Source organism: Condylura cristata, unplaced genomic scaffold (assembly GCF_000260355.1).
Source record: "Condylura cristata isolate star-nosed mole 26May11 unplaced genomic scaffold, ConCri1.0 scaffold00033, whole genome shotgun sequence".
NCBI classification, from domain to species: domain Eukaryota; kingdom Metazoa; phylum Chordata; class Mammalia; order Eulipotyphla; family Talpidae; genus Condylura; species Condylura cristata.
Genome location: NW_004567134.1, coordinates 10788511 through 10807286, shown reverse-complemented (window position 1 = coordinate 10807286; position 18776 = coordinate 10788511). Strand labels below are relative to the sequence as shown.

At 47.5% G+C, this 18776-nt stretch overlaps 1 protein-coding gene across 3 annotated transcripts in view; it reads left to right on the top strand.

Annotated features, from left to right (window-relative positions):
• Window positions 1–2849: 2849 nt before the first annotated feature.
• Window positions 2850–18776, top strand: part of CPNE4 (copine IV) — a 333423-nt gene continuing 317496 nt past the window's right edge. For 2 of the 3 annotated variants that reach the window (XM_012732182.1, XM_012732180.1), the window contains exon 1: window positions 2850–2871. The gene's annotated coding sequence lies outside the window, so the exon portion shown is untranslated. Of the gene's footprint in view, window positions 2872–5397; window positions 5975–18776 lie in introns of those variants that run through there. The other variant, XM_004692311.2, reaches the window with a different exon arrangement.

The window sequence follows — 18776 nt, the reverse complement described above, 5'->3', positions numbered from 1 at the left end:
TAAGCACTTTTACCAAGTAAGGATAATTTTAAAATGACAAAACCCCACATGAAGCTGATGACAGGAATGCCGTGACCAATATTTATGTGAAAAAGGTGAAGTCAGAGGTACTCTTAAAAAGTAATTTAGCTGTAAAAAAAAATTCTTGCTTTTTCTCATTGTATCATCATGGATCAAGGACACGCTGGATCCTCCCTCAGCATATAAGCAGCTCATTAAGTCAAATCAGATCTTCAGTAAGTCTGGACTGACACTTTTTCGTGCCTGTTGGTCTCAGTCCTTACTCCTTTCTCCCTTTTCCTGTGCCAGATACAGCGGCTGCTCAGTTATTAGCGCTTCCCTGATGGAGCCTTGGTCATGCCTGCTCTTGACCGGGAGAATTCAACTGCGCTGTTTCCTCATTTGGAAAGCCTTTCATTCTAACGGGCCCGGCCAATTCCTACAGCGTATGAAAATGAAGAGAAATATCAGCAATCTTTTTTTGGTAGACAAAAACCTGTGCCAAAGGTGGAATGTGGGCCTCTCAATAAGCAAGTAAGAAGAAATTGAGGACACAACATCCCAGGTGAGTTCCATGACGCTGTTGTGGCGGTAGCGGAACACATCTGCAGTATCTCACTGTCTCTAGCTAGCGACGCTCAATCGCTCTCAGCCTCAGTTTGCTGTCTTCAAGCAAGGGATACAGACGTTTGTTTACCTTATGGGGTTGTCATGAGACTTATATGTGACCATGTTAAATCATTCAGCCAAGTTTCGAACCTAGAATTGGTTCAAATACTATTTTTCTTTTTCCCCACATCCACCGACTTGTTCTCTAGGAAAATGCAAAGCTGCTTCAGACAAACTAAAATGGGTTACTTTGGGAACTGCAAAGGCCCTGCCTCCCTCTCTGGCCCATTTGGCATACTGAAGTGAATGATTAAGAATGACCCCTTGGTAGGCATATGCTTTGCTTTGTCTCTTTAGCCAGAATCTTGTCCTTGACTCTGTCCAAACCAAAACAAACTGGAAAGGAATCTGTTTCTCCATGGCCATTAGTAGAAAAGTGTCCAGATAAACTTCTGAGTGTTTATCAGCTAGAAATAATATTTGGCTGTTTGCTAGTAATAAAAAGCTAAAAATAGTGGATTCAATCAACTAGTAGTTTTATTTTTCTCACAATAAAATGGGCAATAAAATCTTTGCCTTCATGATAGCAAAACCCATGTTCCCTTTCTCTTTCTGCTTAGCCTGCCTTGGCAGGTGCTTGCAACTTCATAGTCACATGACGGTCAACCCACCTTCACCGCGGGCCTCTGGGAAGGGGATGTGAGGGCCACTGGGATAAAGGCAAATGCCAGAGAATAAGACCCAAGAAAATGCCCTATAATGTCCACCACCCTATAGCTCCACCTGTGCAGGCCATCAGAACTTTCTGCATCTAAACTATCCAAGATGGCAGCTACCAGCCACCCGTGACAAAGCACATTTAATACGAGACTGGAGTGACTGAGGAAATGAATTTGTAAGTTTACTTCATTTTAACGCATTTAAGTAGCCACGCGTGTCTAGTTGCCATCCTGCAAAGGCCATGCCTTTGTCCCGCGCCACTCCCGGGCAAGTAAAGCTGGGAATGTGGGCTTTGGGCTGAGTACAGAGCTCCCTTCCTCCCACAAAATTCTGGTCTTCTTTAGTGAGGAAAAACAAGCACATGAATAAAGGCGAGGCAAATGGCAGTCTTCCTCAACAGAGCGCTCGTGGCACGCTACCATTCCTTAAACCTCACGCAAAGGCATCCCAGTGGGGTGATGGCAAACCTGAGGTGTGGTGTGGCTGGGCAGTAGTAGTCTGGGCGTTCAGGGAGGCAGCTGAGACTGAGGAGGGTGACTGCGAGGCTGGACGAAGATAGATGGGATACATCTGCTTGGAAATATTAGCTAACAGCCGCCTTCGTGTTCTTTAACAAAACACCTTTGGTTAGGCCGACCCTCGAGTAGTGCTCTCCCTGCTGTTTCAACGTGCGATGGAACGCTAGAGGGGCTGTGGCGCCACCTACTGGTAGTAAGGGCACAAGGCGCCCTGAGCCTCGAGGCTGGCCGTGTCACAGGCGGCTGGAGGCCAGGTAGAATGGCAAGCGGTGGAAGGTGTGTGCCCGGCGTCAGCTTGGAGCTTGGTGTCCTGCGGGTAACTCTGGACACTCAGCATGTCAGCAGGGCTTTCTCAGCGCATTGCTCTCTGCTTTCCAGTAATAACCCACTGCAGGCAGGCAAATATAGAAAATCAGAGGAAGACAACTCCGTCAATTTTCAAAATCACATGAAATAGGGGGAAAAATACATTTTTTAGCTATAAATAACCCTGGAGTGAGATTCAAGGCTTTTATTTGATCCAAAGCCTCAAAAATAAATCCTGTTATTCATGGCACTCCCTGGACTAGCTGAGTATGTGACCATCCTGCAGTCAAAGGGGAAAAAGAAAAACAAATTCAGTTTCAAAACAAAATGCTCACCCTGACTCATTCGGGGAAGGATCCATGGTTTTTAGTGCAGGGCACTGACTGTTTTTTTCCTTTCATCATCTGCTATCCTTAAAAAAATGGTATCAACTGCACTGGTAAGAATCCACATTTCTTCCCTCTTGTTCCCTGGCTCCGAGCCAGCATCACACTTGTCACACTGATGGGTGGGGTGTCTTTCCTATTGGCACAGGACAGTGAGCGATGCCTCCCCTTATGTTATCAGAGACCCAGCAAGTGAAGCTCGCCAGCGGAGAGCCTCCTCTGCGGCTCGGGAACACCCGTGGCACCGTGGCTCTGGCTTGGCTCTAGACCCTTCTGATGATGGCTGTAGAACCCAGCAGCTCAGAGTCCGCGAGAAGGAGGATTGGAAGGAGGTGAGTGATGCAGATGAGGCGATTTTGATACCCTGGTTGCTGCAGGGACCCCGGCCGGTGAGCAGGTGGCCGTGGGCAGTGATGGTGACCAGCGCTCGGCGGCTGGTTGTATGTCCATTCCGAGAGATGAGTTGTTGATCTCAGCGGAGAGGCAGGAGTGAATTCCGACTTCAGTGCCGTGTAAAGCACCTCAGAGTTCACCTTCAGTGTCATGCCTTAAGGAAAAAAAGCCAACTTTCTGGCACACGGCTGCACGTGTGTTCTGCACACTGGTTGTGGGGCGACTGTTTGTTTCTAATTAGGGCGCCAGCGCCTGCTGGCAGAGGAAACCATATTCGTCACAAGTTGTGTTTTGTTTGTGTGTCTGTGTTTTTAATGCGGGTGGGGGTAGAGCTGACTGTACTGGCTTCTTCCTCTGGGCAGTGTTTCTTCTGCTTGGTGCTGTCAGGCTCATTTCTTCGTTATTCCTCAGAGCCTTGAGTTCACACACCCTGATCTCCTCTCAGCTGGTTGTAGCCGCTGCTCTGGCCATTTGCACCTTCCAAACTGCAGGGTTGTTTTGGTTTTTTTTGAATAGAAGAAAAGAAGCTTGGGCATTGTTGAGAAGACGCAGGGGGGTTATGGAGTGCCTAGCAGATTGCCTGGATAGAGATGGAGTGGAGCACATCTTAATTCCTTTTCTCTCAGCTATAAAACAAGAAGTATGTTTTGTCCGAAGGCACTTTTAAAAATGTCACTTAACCAGTATTTACTGACTGTGCCAAGTGACAGATGTCGTGGCCAGCACTGGGGTTACAGTCACGAGCAAGACAAGAGAACAGACCAGGCCCGGCCTCATGGAACTTAAATACCAGAGCACACAATCAACATCCAAGGGAATTCATGATGACTTTTCTTTAGTCCAGCTCAACCGCAGAGTTCATCTCCGAGGACACTTCCTTCTTAAACCTGGAAGGCAGAGTTTCTGAGTGAATATTGTCACATTTAGTAAACAGATGTGACTTTGTTGTCTAGTATTCATGCCCCTTTGCTGGTTGGGGGCCCTGGATTTCTTTTGGGGAGCCATCGCTGTGGCTCACTCTCAGTGGTGGTGGATCAGGTGAGAGTTCCCCCTGCTCCGAGGGCCTGAGGGCAGAGGGGTGGAGTGCTCCCAGACCCTGCCTGCCAGCCCATCAGTTACCCTCAGGTCTGAAGACCACAGTGGTTGGACTGCACTTAACCCGGGACCTAAGTTTATCCAATCAAAGTGAATGAAAGATTTCTGGAGGAGCTGCAGTGCATAGGCCAGCTCCCTCAGAGCTCTGCTGAGCGTGTTCAGTGACATCTTACTTCTGAGGGGCTTGAAAGGCAGCCTGGGGGAAGAAAAATGTTAATTTGCTTTCTTTCTGAAACTTTTCCATTGGCTCCCAGAGCCTTCCTGACTGCCTCCACAGAACCTTCCCGTGCCTCCTCCTTCCCGTGCCTCCTCCTCTCTCCCCTGCTGTTTCTTCTTCTCTGGCCTTCAGTTGAGTGCTCTGTGCTTGATGAAAACTGCTGGCCAGGAACCTCTTCATGTGAAGAGCGGTGATGACAGGTCCGCCTCAGGAGGGAGGAAAGGCCTCTGTCCCACTCCCACTGGGGCCAGCCTCCGCCACCTCCCATGGCAGTGAGAGCCTTCTCTGGAACTTACAGGCTTTCAAGTCCATTTTGTGATTTTGACAAATCCTATATGCACACACGGTAAAGTCGTCTCGTTTATCAACTGTTGCAGAAACAGACAAAATTTACAGCGGACCCCTCCATCCACGCATTTGACTTGAATTCGACTACTGTTTGGAACAGGAAAGCTGTGCTCGCCTAAAGCGCATCATAGCGCACGCCGGTTACCCCTTACTAATGAGAGCATTTGTGTCTGTTTTTTTAAAAAAGGTTTATTTATTTATATATACAATAACTGGGGGGGAGGGCAGGCCAGAGGTGTGAGGGGTGAGAGGATTCACCGGAGACAGTGGGGAGCAGAACAAGCAGGTAGACCCCAAAACGCTGTTGAGGGTTGCAGCGCCAGGGTCAGGAGAGGTCTGCAGAGCCATGTGGGGCAGCTCCCTGCAGGGATGGAAGTTGAGGTGCGGTGGCTGCTGACAGCTTCATAGTGCTGTGCTTTAACCGTTCGCGCCACCAGGGAGAGCCCGTCTGTGTCTATTTTTAAATAAAGGTACTCCCCAAGCTTTTTTTTTGATCTTATACATATTTGTGAGGTGGTTATGTTCAAGAAAACATTATGGGGTGAAAAAGACCTCGCTGTCCATTTATTTACTAAAAAATAATTCTAGGACTCCGACCCTGCGTCTCTCGTTGACACGGGCGGGCCCCTGGAGGTGAGCTATAGCTATACAAATTAGGGTGGCAGTTGAGCATCTCTCCAAGAAGTTTCCTTGGATGTGCGGAAAGAAGTATCACTTCCACCCCCTCCTCATGTTACCGCTGTGCCCTGGAGTGGAGCTGAGGTCCCAGCACTTGGCGAACTGAGCTACAAGGAGTGTCCTCCCGACGCACCCCCGTCCGGGGCGGGGCCTTGGGCTGCGTTCCCGGGGCAGGGCTTGCCGCCGCCGGAACCCCCCAGGGGGCGCTCGCGCGGAGGTTTCCGAACTAGTATCTCGCGGGTTGCTGGGCGCGTGGGTTTCGTCAGAAGGTGGAAATCTCTCTGAGAAGCTGCCATCTCCCCGCCACCCGCTCGCGTGCCCTCCTCTTCCTTCCTGCCTCCTTCCCTTCCTCCCTTCCTCCCTCACTCCTCCACTCCCCCCGTTTCCACACTGCCTTCCACTTTACTCTCGGAGTTAACTGAGCCGAGCGGCTACCTCCTACATTTTCACCCTTTCCCCCGCACCCCCCTCTCCAAGAATGGAGTCAGGGTTTCCGGGGAGACCAAACTCTGCTCTCAGCATCTTTTCCATCTGCTGTTGCTAAACTGGCCTCAGAGGACGAGGGGGGAGGGAAGTCCGACCCCCTTTACACCACTACACAATTGCAACACCTCTACTCCAAAGCCGGATTTTGCATCCTGGGGGCGGGACAGACCTCTTCCCGGGCCGAATTCTCTTTTACTGTTCGAGGTTGGCACACCCAGGTAAGTAAATGCCAACTCTGCATTCCTGTGTTCTTGGGGCGCTGTGATTGCAAAGTCTGTTGGGGGTGCTGCGTAGCAAGACCAACTTTTGAGAATGCACTGGTTTTCGCTCTTATTTGCTTGTTTATTGTTGCTGCTGTTGTCTGAAGAAGCGACTGCAAGCATAGTCTTTAATCCAAGGGAACTTTCACCCCTATAGCTCCCCTGGCATTTCCCCAACTCTCCCAGGTGGGGTGGGGAGCAGTGGCTTGCTGAGGAAGCCTGCAGAGGGGGGGCCTGCAGCGCCCCAAGGCGGGTGGGGAAGTCCTGCTGGGGTGTGGGGGGGCTGACGTTATTGTTTTGGAAATTGGGGAGGGAGAAGGTAGCAAGTCCTGGCTGAAGTTGCAGCTTCCCCTGTCACGCTGAGGAAGCTGAGGAAGCTGTGGGAGATTGTGGCGCTATCCCTTGACTTGACCTAGCTGTGGCTGGATTCAGCCTCTCAACCTCCTCCCCCAACCCCACTTACAATGCACTGGGGCTCTCGGGTTTTAAGCCGGAGATGCAAATCCCTTGATGGAGCCAAGTGCCTCAGATCTCCTTCCTCTTAAATAAAGTAGCCAGGGACGAATGGGGAGGAGGGTTGGATTTAAGAGGTGGGAGGTTCTGTGTGGGGTCACAGATGCCCCAGGATTCTCAGGGCAGGATCTGAGACAATTAGGAGAAGGTGGTCTACACCCAGTGAAGTCGGTGCTGTTTAGCGCCGGGTGGGGAGCAGGCTGAACCCGGAGAAATACTCTTAGAGAGGTATACTCCTTCCTCTTGAAGCAAGTGGGTGGCCTTTAAGGCTCCAGTCTCCATGCTGCCCTTCGGGTATGATTGCCCCCTACCTCCCCTTAGCCCTTGCTGGACTGGCATCCAGTGCCATAACTTGTCAGGCTCCTGGAAAAAAATCACTGGCTGTTAAGGTGATCCCTGGGGTGATACCTTCAGAACTGCATGCTTTGGGGGTTTTAGGGATGGGGGGGAGGAAAGAGGAGCAAAGTAGTGGGCTGGAATAGGGGGGGAGATTGTTCTAAGGAAACTTTGCAAGGGCAGTATCCTATACAATGGTTAACCCCCTCTTGCCTCCCCCTTCCCCTCCCCCTTCCCCTCCCCCCCTCCACTGACCCTCTGATCTGATGTCACAGGATTTCTGTGGTCTTTGGGGGCAGATCTTCCCACCCCCACCCTACATACATTCTTTACACCTATGTTCAAAACTGTGCAAAACCATCTCTTCATCCTCTTGCTGTTTTGCCAGGCATTTGAAAAGCCCAACAACACTGCTCCGCTTGTGCTTGGCTTGCTTGGTTTTCAGTTTCCTAAACAGCATTTGGAGCTGTCCAAGGTACTTAAAATGTTCTTAAACGCTACTCTTGAGGGGAAACATTTTTACTTCAAGTGAAATATTCTTTTTGCACAATCCTTCCTTCTACTACTCTTTCAACAGTCTGTATTTTCAAAGACATTTGTGTTTTATGTTTTTCTGTATGTCATACCAACCCCCTCCAAAAAATACTTTTCTAAAGGATAGGTGTTTTGAGTCCATGACAATTTTTTTGTAGCTGGTATGCACTGGTTAAAGTGTGGAGCACCTTCTGTTCAAGAGCCAGAGGCAAGCAACAAGTTTATCTGTTTTATTTGTGATGCCCTTTACGTTTAGGAAGGTCCCATTGCTTTTTATTACTCAGCTGATAAGGCAGAGCTCAGGATGGCTACTGCTATGATTGGATAACTTCAGGTGTTTTCCTTCCCCTTGCTGAGCTACCACTTCTAGGTTAAGTTCATTTTATTTGCCTGTTCATTTTAAAGAAATGACAAGTCACTCTAGTAGATCAGAGGTTGAGCTCAGAGTAGGTCAAAGTGCCCGCATGTAGGGAGGTGGATAAAAATAGGAGACTTGGCAAATACAGAAAGGACACCTGTGTTAAAATGCATAGTACTAAAGGCCACAATCTTCTCTTTTATTTCTGATGGGAAGATTCTGACAACTTCATAGATTCAAACCACATCAGAGTAGGTGATTTCCCCTGGCTATTACATAAAAGCAAGTATGCAGGAGGGAGCAGCTTTGAATGAATTGGGTGAGAAGAGCTTGCCTGTAATGGAGCCAAGGGTCATTTGTGTGTCCCCATGTGAAAACTCACTTACCCCTTTGAGAGTGTTTGGCCTCCCTAACGTTCTTCCAGACACTACCTGCATACTTTACTGGGAGCAGACCCGGGTGGGGTCCAGTGAGTTTCCTAGCGTGAGATCACCACTTTATTAGGGCTCCTAAATATTGCTTTAAAAGTGGTTGTTCTGAAGTTTTGTAAATTGCTTATAAATTGTACTCAAAGACTTTCTGTTTATCTCCAGGTCTCTTGGTAGCAACATGGCATTTTGCTGGAGTCAGTGGTTTATCTTAAGGAGACCCTGTTTCTAGAGATTTTTAATTAAAGGATAGCTTATACTACAGCATTTCTGGATCTGCATGTAGATTTCTGATTTAAAAATGGCCTCCTTCTACTTAGTAGGAAGCAAAGATGTTAGCTGTTTCCGGATAAGTCTTACATGGCATGCTTCCCATCATCAGCTGACTTGACTCCACATTAGTGACTGAAAACCTTAAGATCATACAGTTAAAGAAAATAATCACAGAGAAAAACATGGATTGATGGGTGAGTCTGTATTCTCACCTGTCTTTGAATCCTTTGGAACCCAATTGAATATGTTTATATGGTTTGCACCAACCTTTCTCTCTCCATGTTCCACGTGCTTTGAACTACTCTGTATCATTATGGCCTTTATTTGCATCAAAATGCACTTTTCCACTTGGAGGGAAGGATATTGGAGTCGAACATGCATGTTGTATGTGGCCAATGCCCTCCTCCCCCCATTCTGAGGGGTCTGAACCCAGAGGGGAAGGAGAAGAGCATTATCCTGACCACCCTGGAAAAAGTCTTGATACTTGTTGGGGAAGTCACTTCCGAGTCTTTGTATATTTCATCAGAGATGGTCAGATCTTTTATTTCACCAATTTTGAAGTGAGAAAGGGCTATATTTGTTCTCTATGTTTGATCTTTCCACTTTGTCTTGTTAATATTTTAAAATACAACCAACAAAAGCCCCTATGGATCCACATGGAAACCCAAGTGTATTTCCTTAGCAACAGTAGCCAGTACTTTGGAGTCACAAACTATCAAGAGAGAAAATTTGAAATGTATTTAAAATACAATGTCACATGGTTCAAGACCATCCTATGGTGCATTTGAATTGGCCTTCCTGCTTATAATAACAGAGTCACTCTTGACTCTGCTCTTCTCCTGACTGAATGTAGATGATAAAAAGCAGATTACAGGACTTGACTGCTTAGGAAGTCTGAACATTTTCGTAATGACTTTCTTTCTAGGGAAGCATGTGATAAAAATAAACTGGGTTGCAGTTACAAATCATTGCATAAGGTGTTTATATACATGGAGGTTGGTGGTAAGTCCAAAATAAGTTCAGTACATGGGTCAGGCAAGATATACTCTGTTTTCTATGTTGTTTAAAATAGACAACACCTGGCAAGATGATAGCAGTTAGCGTTAAATTCAGTCAGTGGATATCCTCTAAAACTGACTGCAAAATGAAAACACAATCGCGTCTTCGTATAATTTCAGTCTTTCCTGTACTAGACATCTCATTGATGTGGGAACTTTTTGTTTAGTCTGTGAGCTGCTATCTCTATCTCTATCTATATATCTATATCTGTATCTGTATCTATCTGTATTTATATCTATATCCATGATATATAGTATTTGTCTTCCCTAAGTTGGCAAATCCTGGAAAGTTCTTTATTCGACTGCTGTGTTCTTAGGGAAACCTCTTGAAAACCAATAGCTTTTTGCCCAGTAAATATTGAGGCAAGTCTTATCAAGACAGGTCTTGAAAAGCGGAAAGTGGCAAAGAGGCCTGATTTAGAAAGGTTTATTCTGCTCCCCCGATTTTAGGGTACTCTTGAGCGTGGGGAGGCCCGCTGGCCCGTGGGGGGCTCACCTCTAGACTGTGAGCACTGGCTATTACTGCATCTGTGACTCTCAGAGCTGGAAGCGAGCTTGGGGATTTTTTATCAACTCTAGCTGTTTAATTTGACAGATGCGGAATCTGAACCGCTGAGAGGTGACTGGCTCGTGATCAGGGGCTACTCAACAAAACTCCTGCTTACTACTCTCACGAAGTTCCTTGGAGATAATTACTGTGGTGGCGCCAAGCTCTGGCGCCATGAGTACTGATAATCTTTACTGAGTCGGGTGTGGGGGGACTCCCACCTCCACGGGGGTGTTTGGAGGAGCCGACTTGGGACTTATTACATTGCTCTCTCTTGGAGCCAGTGCAATATTTACCCAATAGATGTGATTAAATTTGTACAAAGTCGTCTGCAGCCATCTCTGTTAATGTGTATGTTTTGCAAAGCAGAATCACTCATGCGCAGTCTTAGCATTCTATTTTAAATGTCACTATTGAGTCAATAAAGTAAACAAAGCAATTTTATGAGTGTTTACTGTTCTAGGAACTCATGGGGGGACCGTTTTTTCTTTAATTAAAGGTCCACTCAGAATGAGCAAACTTTCTAAAATGTTGGTTATGCATCTCTGGCTTAGGACACAGTTCTTATTTTCTATTTCTTTGTAGTTAGAAATATTGTAACTACTTAGAAAACTAGACATTTCTCTTTGGAAGCATTGGGGGGAAGCACAGAACTTCAGGTTAATGCTTGAAACCTTTATTAGGTGGAAACTGTACCGTATCCCAGTTTCAAGAGCTCCCTCCCTTAGGACAATTCATGTTCTTTGAAGGAGAAGAGCAACAGAATCCGGGCTAGAGACGTAGGGCTAGAACTGCCCAAGGGACTGGAGAGGTAAGAGGGCAGGGCTGGGGAGAGTTGCATTAGAGCGGATGGTCACTAGAGGGCGCCGGAGCACCGGCGGAGTCCACCTCCAGGGACCATGCGCTGCCCTTCTAGGCCCAAGGATGGGGCGTGACAGAATTGGGAAGATGTGCCCAGGTATGAGGTACCGGTTTTCTGGACTCCTCGTACTCTCTTGCCCTGATTGCCTCGCTGCAGAAAAGGTATAAAAGGTCTGGGCTTCAGCAGTCAGTGAGGGCACTTCTAGTGCCTGGTGGGGTTGCTCTGTGGCTGGGCAGACTGTTCTGAGGACTGGTGGTCTGGAGTCTCGACTGCCCTTTGTTTCAGACACTCGGGTCTCTTCTCAGAGGAAGAACCCTGGTTTGAGTTTTGGGCTTTCTGTTTTTTGGGCTTTCAGTTGCAGAGCTTTGCACACACCCCTCTCCCGCATCAGTGTCAGCATCTGGAGAACAGGGCTCCTCCCCTCTGTGAACGTGGCATAGCCAAGTGTCCCACCCCTCGTGGACAGTCAGGGCTAGTTCCTGCGCCCCTTCTCTTGACAGTTTCCCATACCTCATCCCCTCCTTCCATCTGAGCCTTTCTCGGTCCCCATGTCTACCCCAGCCCTCTGCAGAAGGGTCTCCTTTGTGCTGCTGATGAATAATAACTGGCCATAGCCATTATGGGATGAACCTCGGTTTCCTGGCATTAGATGTTCCGGGCTTGAGGGGCAGATGGACCGTGACACAGGACACTGAACTCTCGGTGGGAGGTCAGGCTGGGAAAGTGAGCAGTGATTTGATTGATGTGGATTATGTTGGAGGAGAGGCCTGATAGAAGGAAAAGGATGGAAGGAGTGGGGTTGGGGAGAACAACACTCGTGACAGCTCATGGGCTGATTTAGTCACTCAGGTGACTTTCATCTTCTTGGCTAGCAAGGGCCCGGCTCTGGGACTGGTGGTCTTTTTCAGTTTTTTTTTTTTAAATCAAGGTAATATTGATTTACAGTATGGGGTATGATCCTGGGGTGTAGTTCGCACCATGTACATGGCCAAAGCCTCAACAATCCACCGTGGGCCATGGGCCTCCTTCCCTCCCTCTTTGTTTCCTCATCTCCACTGTCCCCCTCTAGTAGCCTCAGTTCTACAGTCAGACTTTTAGGGTTTGCTGTGCTTTAGTTTTGTCTGCTTCTGGAGGGTAATTCTAGGGGGAAGGAGGGGGGCAGAATCGCACTCAGCATACGCTTCAGCGTATGTGTATGCTAACATATAACTGCTGCAGAACTTCTGTACCACTCAGCTGTGTATGTTCATTTCATCAGTATCATAAGTGCCTGTGTCATTGACTTAATCCACTTAAACAGAAAAATGATTTCTAAAGGAAGCATAATAGAAATATCACAAAGCAACGCTGACAAACCCTTTCTACTAAGCGGTGGGTCTGAAGCAACCTAAATGAGAACTCTGTTTTAAAATATTGATAAATACATTCAATACAGATACCAATAAAATGGAAAAATAATAAGGACTGTAGAATGGGTAAGAAAAACGCGCTATCATCATCATTAAAGTGACAGGAAAGCTTTTAATCTATTAGGAGGCTCGGGGGACCCAGGATGCCAGGTCTGATGCTTTGGTATATTTTGTACGGTTTGTTTGCAACGGCGAGAAATGCTGGCGATTAATGGGAAGGTCAGGGAGGTTTGTGCCTGAGAGCGTGCTGTTGTGAAACCAGGGGTGGTAGCTGGGCCGCGTGGTTACTGTCATGTGGCCAGATAGAGGGCAGCTGAGCTTGACATGTGCTGGGTGCTCCGGAAATTCGGTGATTTGATTGAGGTGAATTACGTTGGAGGAGAGGGTTTGGGGAGAACAACACTCGCGACAGCTCATGAACGGAGTTAATGGGAAAGAGAGTCCCTGTAGCTGCCCAGAGACTGCTGACTGTGAGTGCCGTAGTTGTTCTTTCTTACTCGTTCTTTTTCAGAGACGTGCCAAGAAGTCACTGTGTCGCCTTGCAGTCGGATAAAGACAAATATTTGTCAAGTTTTGTTATGTTTAGGGCTTAAATGGTGAAGGTAAATGGACTTGATTCCAGCCCTTGACCCCCCACTCAATAGTTGTTTGGCTTTAGGCAAATGACCAAACCTCTCTGAGTGAGTCTTATCTCTGCATTTGTGAAAATGGGGCTAAAGCCCTGGAAGGTAGCAGAAGACCTGCATCATGGCTGAGCACCAAGTACTGGCTTTTCTGACTTTCCCACTCCTGCTTGCTGTTCATCCCAGAGAAATTGAAAGGGGGACCTAGTGTACTTTTTCAAAAGTGTTTTTATTTCAGGTAATGTGCATTTGTCTTGCAGAAAGAGCACTATTCCATTGTGTAAACATAAACCCAAACACAGTGTTTCGGTTAATATTACTGATCCCATTTTATAAATATTTGGGTCAGTGCCCAAATACTAACAACTGGAGAAAGAAGATTCAAATCTAGGGTGTCCCCGCCCAGTCTCTCAAGTCCATGCTTCATCATAGGAGCTCTATCTATCCTCCTCGGTCCACTTCCTTGAAGAAAGCTCCCATTCTCTTTCCCTTGCTTTCATGGCTTTCGTCCCCCCGGGGTAACGTGGCTGTGCCTGGGTGCGCCCACCCCAGTGCGCTACAGTCTTCTATGACTGGCTCTTCGTGGATGCCTCCAGGAAACCTAGAATTTTCTGGGTTTCCATCACCCTGGCTGTGGGATGTTCCTTTTGCATACATCCTGCATCTAGGTCAAGTCTGTGTGTGATGCCACTACGTTCAAGTCACTTAACATCACTTCTGCACCCTCTTTCATGTATTACAGATGTACTTACTATCTTCTGATGGTTTGTTCCGTGTTATGTAGCTTAAATTGGTGAGAGAAATTAGACAGATACTTTTGGACACTGTTGTATGTGTCTTACAATGCATCTTGTACTCAATGAACAGTAGATGGGGGGCCCCCGCCCCCCCTGCACCCCCCGCCCAGATAATTTTAATCATATGAGTTTCATCTGCTCATTGATGTTGGAGGTTGGCCTTTAACCGTGATCTGCTCCAGTCTCTCTTCCATTCTCGCTGCAGGCTGTGCTCTCTGCTGTGGGTTGTATAGTTTCACAGATGGCTCATTCCTGAAAGGCTTCCATTTTGAGTCAGATGTTCCTGGGTTTGATTCCTAGCTCTGCTCAACCTCTTGAACTCAGTTTCCTCAGAGGTAAAATGAAAATAGCGATTGTGACTATATCCTGGGATAGCTGTCAGCCCTGACAGGAACAGTCCAGACCTGGAGCCTTCCAGATGCCCATGTCAGTGTGAGCACTTGGAATTTACTGAGATTGTAGCTATTATTGGCTGGTGGCATCACCCAGAGGTTGGGCTCATGAGTAGTTACCCTGATGGTGTGGTTTGCTGTGTTGTCAAAACTAGGCGTGCGTTTATGAAGGAAAGATGGAAGTGAGCAATAGTTTGCATGCTTTCACAGCCACAGACGCCACCATTTACCTTCCTCCTCCCCTCCCGCTGGCTCTCTCTTTTCCCTGCCACAAATTTATGCCTGGCCACAAAGATGACTCCAGGGTTATGCTGGAGCTTCCTTAAGATAAAGCTCTCTCTATGCCTGCTGGGTTCAGCTTTATTTCAAATGCAAAGTATATTTAGCTCTGGCCCTGAGGTACATAGCCAGAATACACAATCCATCCACCCTGCAAGACCCAGCAACAGACATTTATTGCATTTGACTTTACGCATCTCCTTCCTTTATCCAAAGAGTAGTCTAGCAGTGGGTAATAGAGAACACGCTGAGCATTCTGTTATCAAAGTCCAAAGTGCTACCAACATAAAAGATACTTTTATTCAGGGAGTCAGAGACCTCAGGCATGTCTTAAGTCTTGGTTCTTGCACTTGAGCATAAATCAGAGTTTTCTGGCGGGCCGGTTTCAACACCAGGACAGGCGTCTGCCTCAAGAATTTCTGAGTCGAGTGGCTCTAACCTCAGGACCATCAACTTGTATCTGGAACAATTTCCCTGGCGAAGCTGCTGCTGCTGGTGTAGGAACCACACTTTGAGAACCAGTGTCTCAAGGATTCACCTTATATGGACACACTGCTCTTTTTTTCCTCCTGTGTGGCACAACTGAGGACAGCATTAGTGGGGGAAGAGAGGGCGTGACATTTGCTGCCCACCTGCAACATTTGCCAGGTGCCAGGTGCCTCCCCAGATCATCCTGTTAGCGCTTCACAGCCACCCTGCCTATCAGTTCGTGCTGATTTATGGAGCCCTCTGCAGTATGGAGTAGTGTGCTGTGCTGGGCTCCGGGCATTGGAGTGAACACCACAGACATACTCCTCAGCTCTTGAGCAGGTGGCTGTGAGGGGGATTAGCCAGGCACTTAGAGGCTGGGAGACCAGGGAGGCTAAGTAACTTGGCTGAGGCCACAGAGCTAGGGAGAGACAGAGGAGACTAAACGAATTCCAAAACATTCACTCCAAAGGCACAGTCCCTGCCCCGAACCAGAGATTCTCAAACTTTTTGGTCCTTGTAGATCCCTTTATACTCTTAAAAATGATTAAAAAGCCACACAGAGCTTTTATCATTTGGCTTAATTCTGCATTTACTGCATTAAAACAAAGTGATTCACTTCCAAGAACCACTGTGCTAAACCATCTTCCTTAGATTCTGGACCCTGACTTGTTCTGAGGCTTTGTATGACTATCAAAGGTGAAAAACTGTCATCTCCCAATTTTTTTTTTTTAACATGAGAACCTCCCTTAAATCTTCCTGTATATTTCTAGGAATGATGATTTTCTTCTTTTTTTTCCTGTTTGTATATTTTTCATTTTTAACATTTTATTATATATGTGTATATATATATAATGACTTTATTATATATGTATGTATATATACACATATGCATACACACATACATATACACATACATATACATGCACACACATACAACCTCATTCTTCCTTTTTGTACAATGCATGCTTTCTCTTCTCAGGTGTTGTCACTGCAAAATTCCCACCACCAATTCACCAGTGTCCCATCACCATAGTCCCTGAGTAAGAACACGTTCCCTCCCCTGCTTTGGGCCTGCTCCCTCTGATGAATAGTTGCCTGTTAATTTTATTTTTTATTTATTATAGTTATTTTTTTTTCCTGGTCCTGGTCTCTTGTTTGGTTCCCCTACCCTCCTCCTGTGACCGAAACCATCTGACATTTTTATTTTTCCTTCTGGCTTATTTCACTGAGCATAATCCCTTCCAGCTCCATCCATGCTGCTGCGAATGGTGTGAATTTATCTTTTTGACTGCTGAATAGTATTTCATTGTGCATCTTGTTGCTTTTGGGCATTTGGCTTATAACATTGCATATCATTTGGGGGTATAGATTCACATTCTGTTACCACACCACACCCACCACCAACCACCAGAGCCCCCATTATCCTCCACCCTCGCCCCTTGGGCGCACCCACTTTGCTCCAGCTCCTTACTGTCACTCCATAGTCTCACTCTGTCATCAGATTTCTAGAGTTGTTTTGGTTTAGTTTTTTTCTGTTCCATTTTTTTTTCTTCTTTATATTTCCGGATGAAATCATCCAGGGTTTATCTTTGTCCTTCTGACTTCCTTCAGCATCCCCTCTAGTTCTTGCGATGAGGACTTTCTAAAGAAAATGCTGACTGACCTGCCTTGGAATTGCCTCCTTAGATATGTACACACGTACATGTACATTTATGTGTATGTGTGCATTTACTAAACCATAAGGGAAAGCAACAGTCAAGTGTCACTCCCTGGGCTAAGATGTGGGGGCTCTGTAATCCTCCAAGGAACTGAGGCCCAGCTAAGCGCCTGGAAAAGATGCAGCATATAAAAGGTGGTGGTCTGCCCGGCCTTGGGGGCTTCGGGGGCACATGCCATCAGCAAGGAAGCAACCTCAGGGGTGGGGTCCTTCCTGCTCTTGGGTTACAGTAAGACAAACAAGCGAGCGCCTTGTGACATTTAAGACGAATGAGCATTTGTGGCTTTGGTGTGCGTTTGGCAGCTGAATGGCTGGTGCCTGGATCACTGCCCTTCCCCTCGTTTTCACCCGTCCTCCATTGGGAAGGAGAACTGCAGGTAGCCGCTCTCTCTGGCGCAGCTGTGCCTGGGTGCTGGCACACCGTGCCCAGGCTGGGATGGGAAGCTTTACGGCAGCGTTGTTTTATTGAGTAACATCAAACAAATCAGAGCTGACTTAACTCAGGATGGTTCTCAAGTGATGATCTATGAGTTCAAGTCTCTTTTACCTTTAGAGACTCCGAGAAGCCAGAGGGGCGCTGTAGCAGGTTAATGTGGTTGTTTGGACTAGCGGATGGGATTCTTGGGTGAGAAGATGGAAAGGGGAGTCTGCTAGGCACCCGGCGTTCAGTCTTTTTGCTCACTGGTTCCCTGAGCAAAGTTTAACACGGTTACCCAGATGTTTGGTGCCTCAGAGACATGCCCCACACTCCAGCCAGACCAGTGAAGCAGGCGAGGCGCTGGGTGATTATCAGCTGCAGTAAAAGCTGCCACTTGACATACAGCTGCCCCCGCGTGGACCGGAGGCAGCAGGGTTCTCCACGTGGCGTCTGTGTGTCAGGGCGCACTGGCTATCTTGCACCTCTCTAGGGGAATGTCCCGCTGGGAGAGGACTCGTGTAGGAGGCTTCTGAGGCATGTGAGGTACCTGCAGGTCACCTCTTCTTTCACCGTCACATCAAAGGGGAGTCTGGAATAAGCCCCATGAGGAGCCCAGAAACCCTTTTAGCCACACTGCTTGTGCTCTTTTATAAGCTGTGAGTTTCTTGCCCAGAAAGCTCAAATTCTGCCTTGATGGACAACATGAATGACACACACTCCTGAAGGACAAGCCCTGTTGGTTTGCGGCCCCCTGGGGCTGCTCTGAGGACCCCTGGTTCTAAGCAGACACAACCAGGAATGAAGCTGGGACCCCAGCTTTTCACACCCCGCCCCTCCCCCTCCCCCCACTCAGGGCGCAGGGAGGACCAGACCTGCTGACTGACCCTTGGCCTTTGCCCTGTGTCTGGCTTGACAAACGGCCCAAGCGGCCCCGCTTCCACTTGCTCCCCGCAGGAATGGCCTGATAGTATCTGTGGGGGGAAGCAGTTGGGGGTATGCCTGAGATCCTGGGCACATCATCTTCCCCTGGCTGGGGAGGGGGGCATTACTCAGTTAGGGAGACTTGGTGCTCAGTGTTACCATGGAAAGTTCTGTCTCTCTTTGCCTGGATGGGTAGGAACTTGCAGTGTTCTGTGGGGATGAACCCACCTCTCCATGTCTATAAGTGATTCTCGTGTCCAGTTGTAAGACATCCTCTAAGCTCCTTCTATGATTAAAAGAAAAAAAAGAAAACTTCTATGAATCTAAGGAAATTTTGTGGTGCAATAAGCCTGATTAGGACAACCTGAGACATGTAACCCCAAATGTCACTGTCAGTGGGAAGTCACTAAAGCAACGGTCAGTCAGTGACAGCCTCTGTGGCCATATCCAGTGTGCAGATGATTCTGTAAATAAAGTTTTATTGGAACAGTCTCATCGCCCATCACTGCTTTTGCAGAACTGAATGCCCTTGTGACAGGGATTGTGTGGTCTGCAAAACTCTTTACAGAAAAAGCTTGCCACCGCCTGCAGAATTCTTTGGGGCTCTCTCCACACAGGAACCATGTAGGTGCTCTTTTCAAAGTCACAGGAAACATTATTTTGAAATAGAGCCTGGGATCTGGATATCTCAACGCTAGAATTTGGTTGCTGTGCACGGTGAGGGCATGGTACACCCACCGTAGGTGTTTGTGGGCATGTGGGCATGTGGGCATGGGTGCTTGCATCTCCCTAGGTGGGCGATTTACAGTCAGGTTGCATGTGTA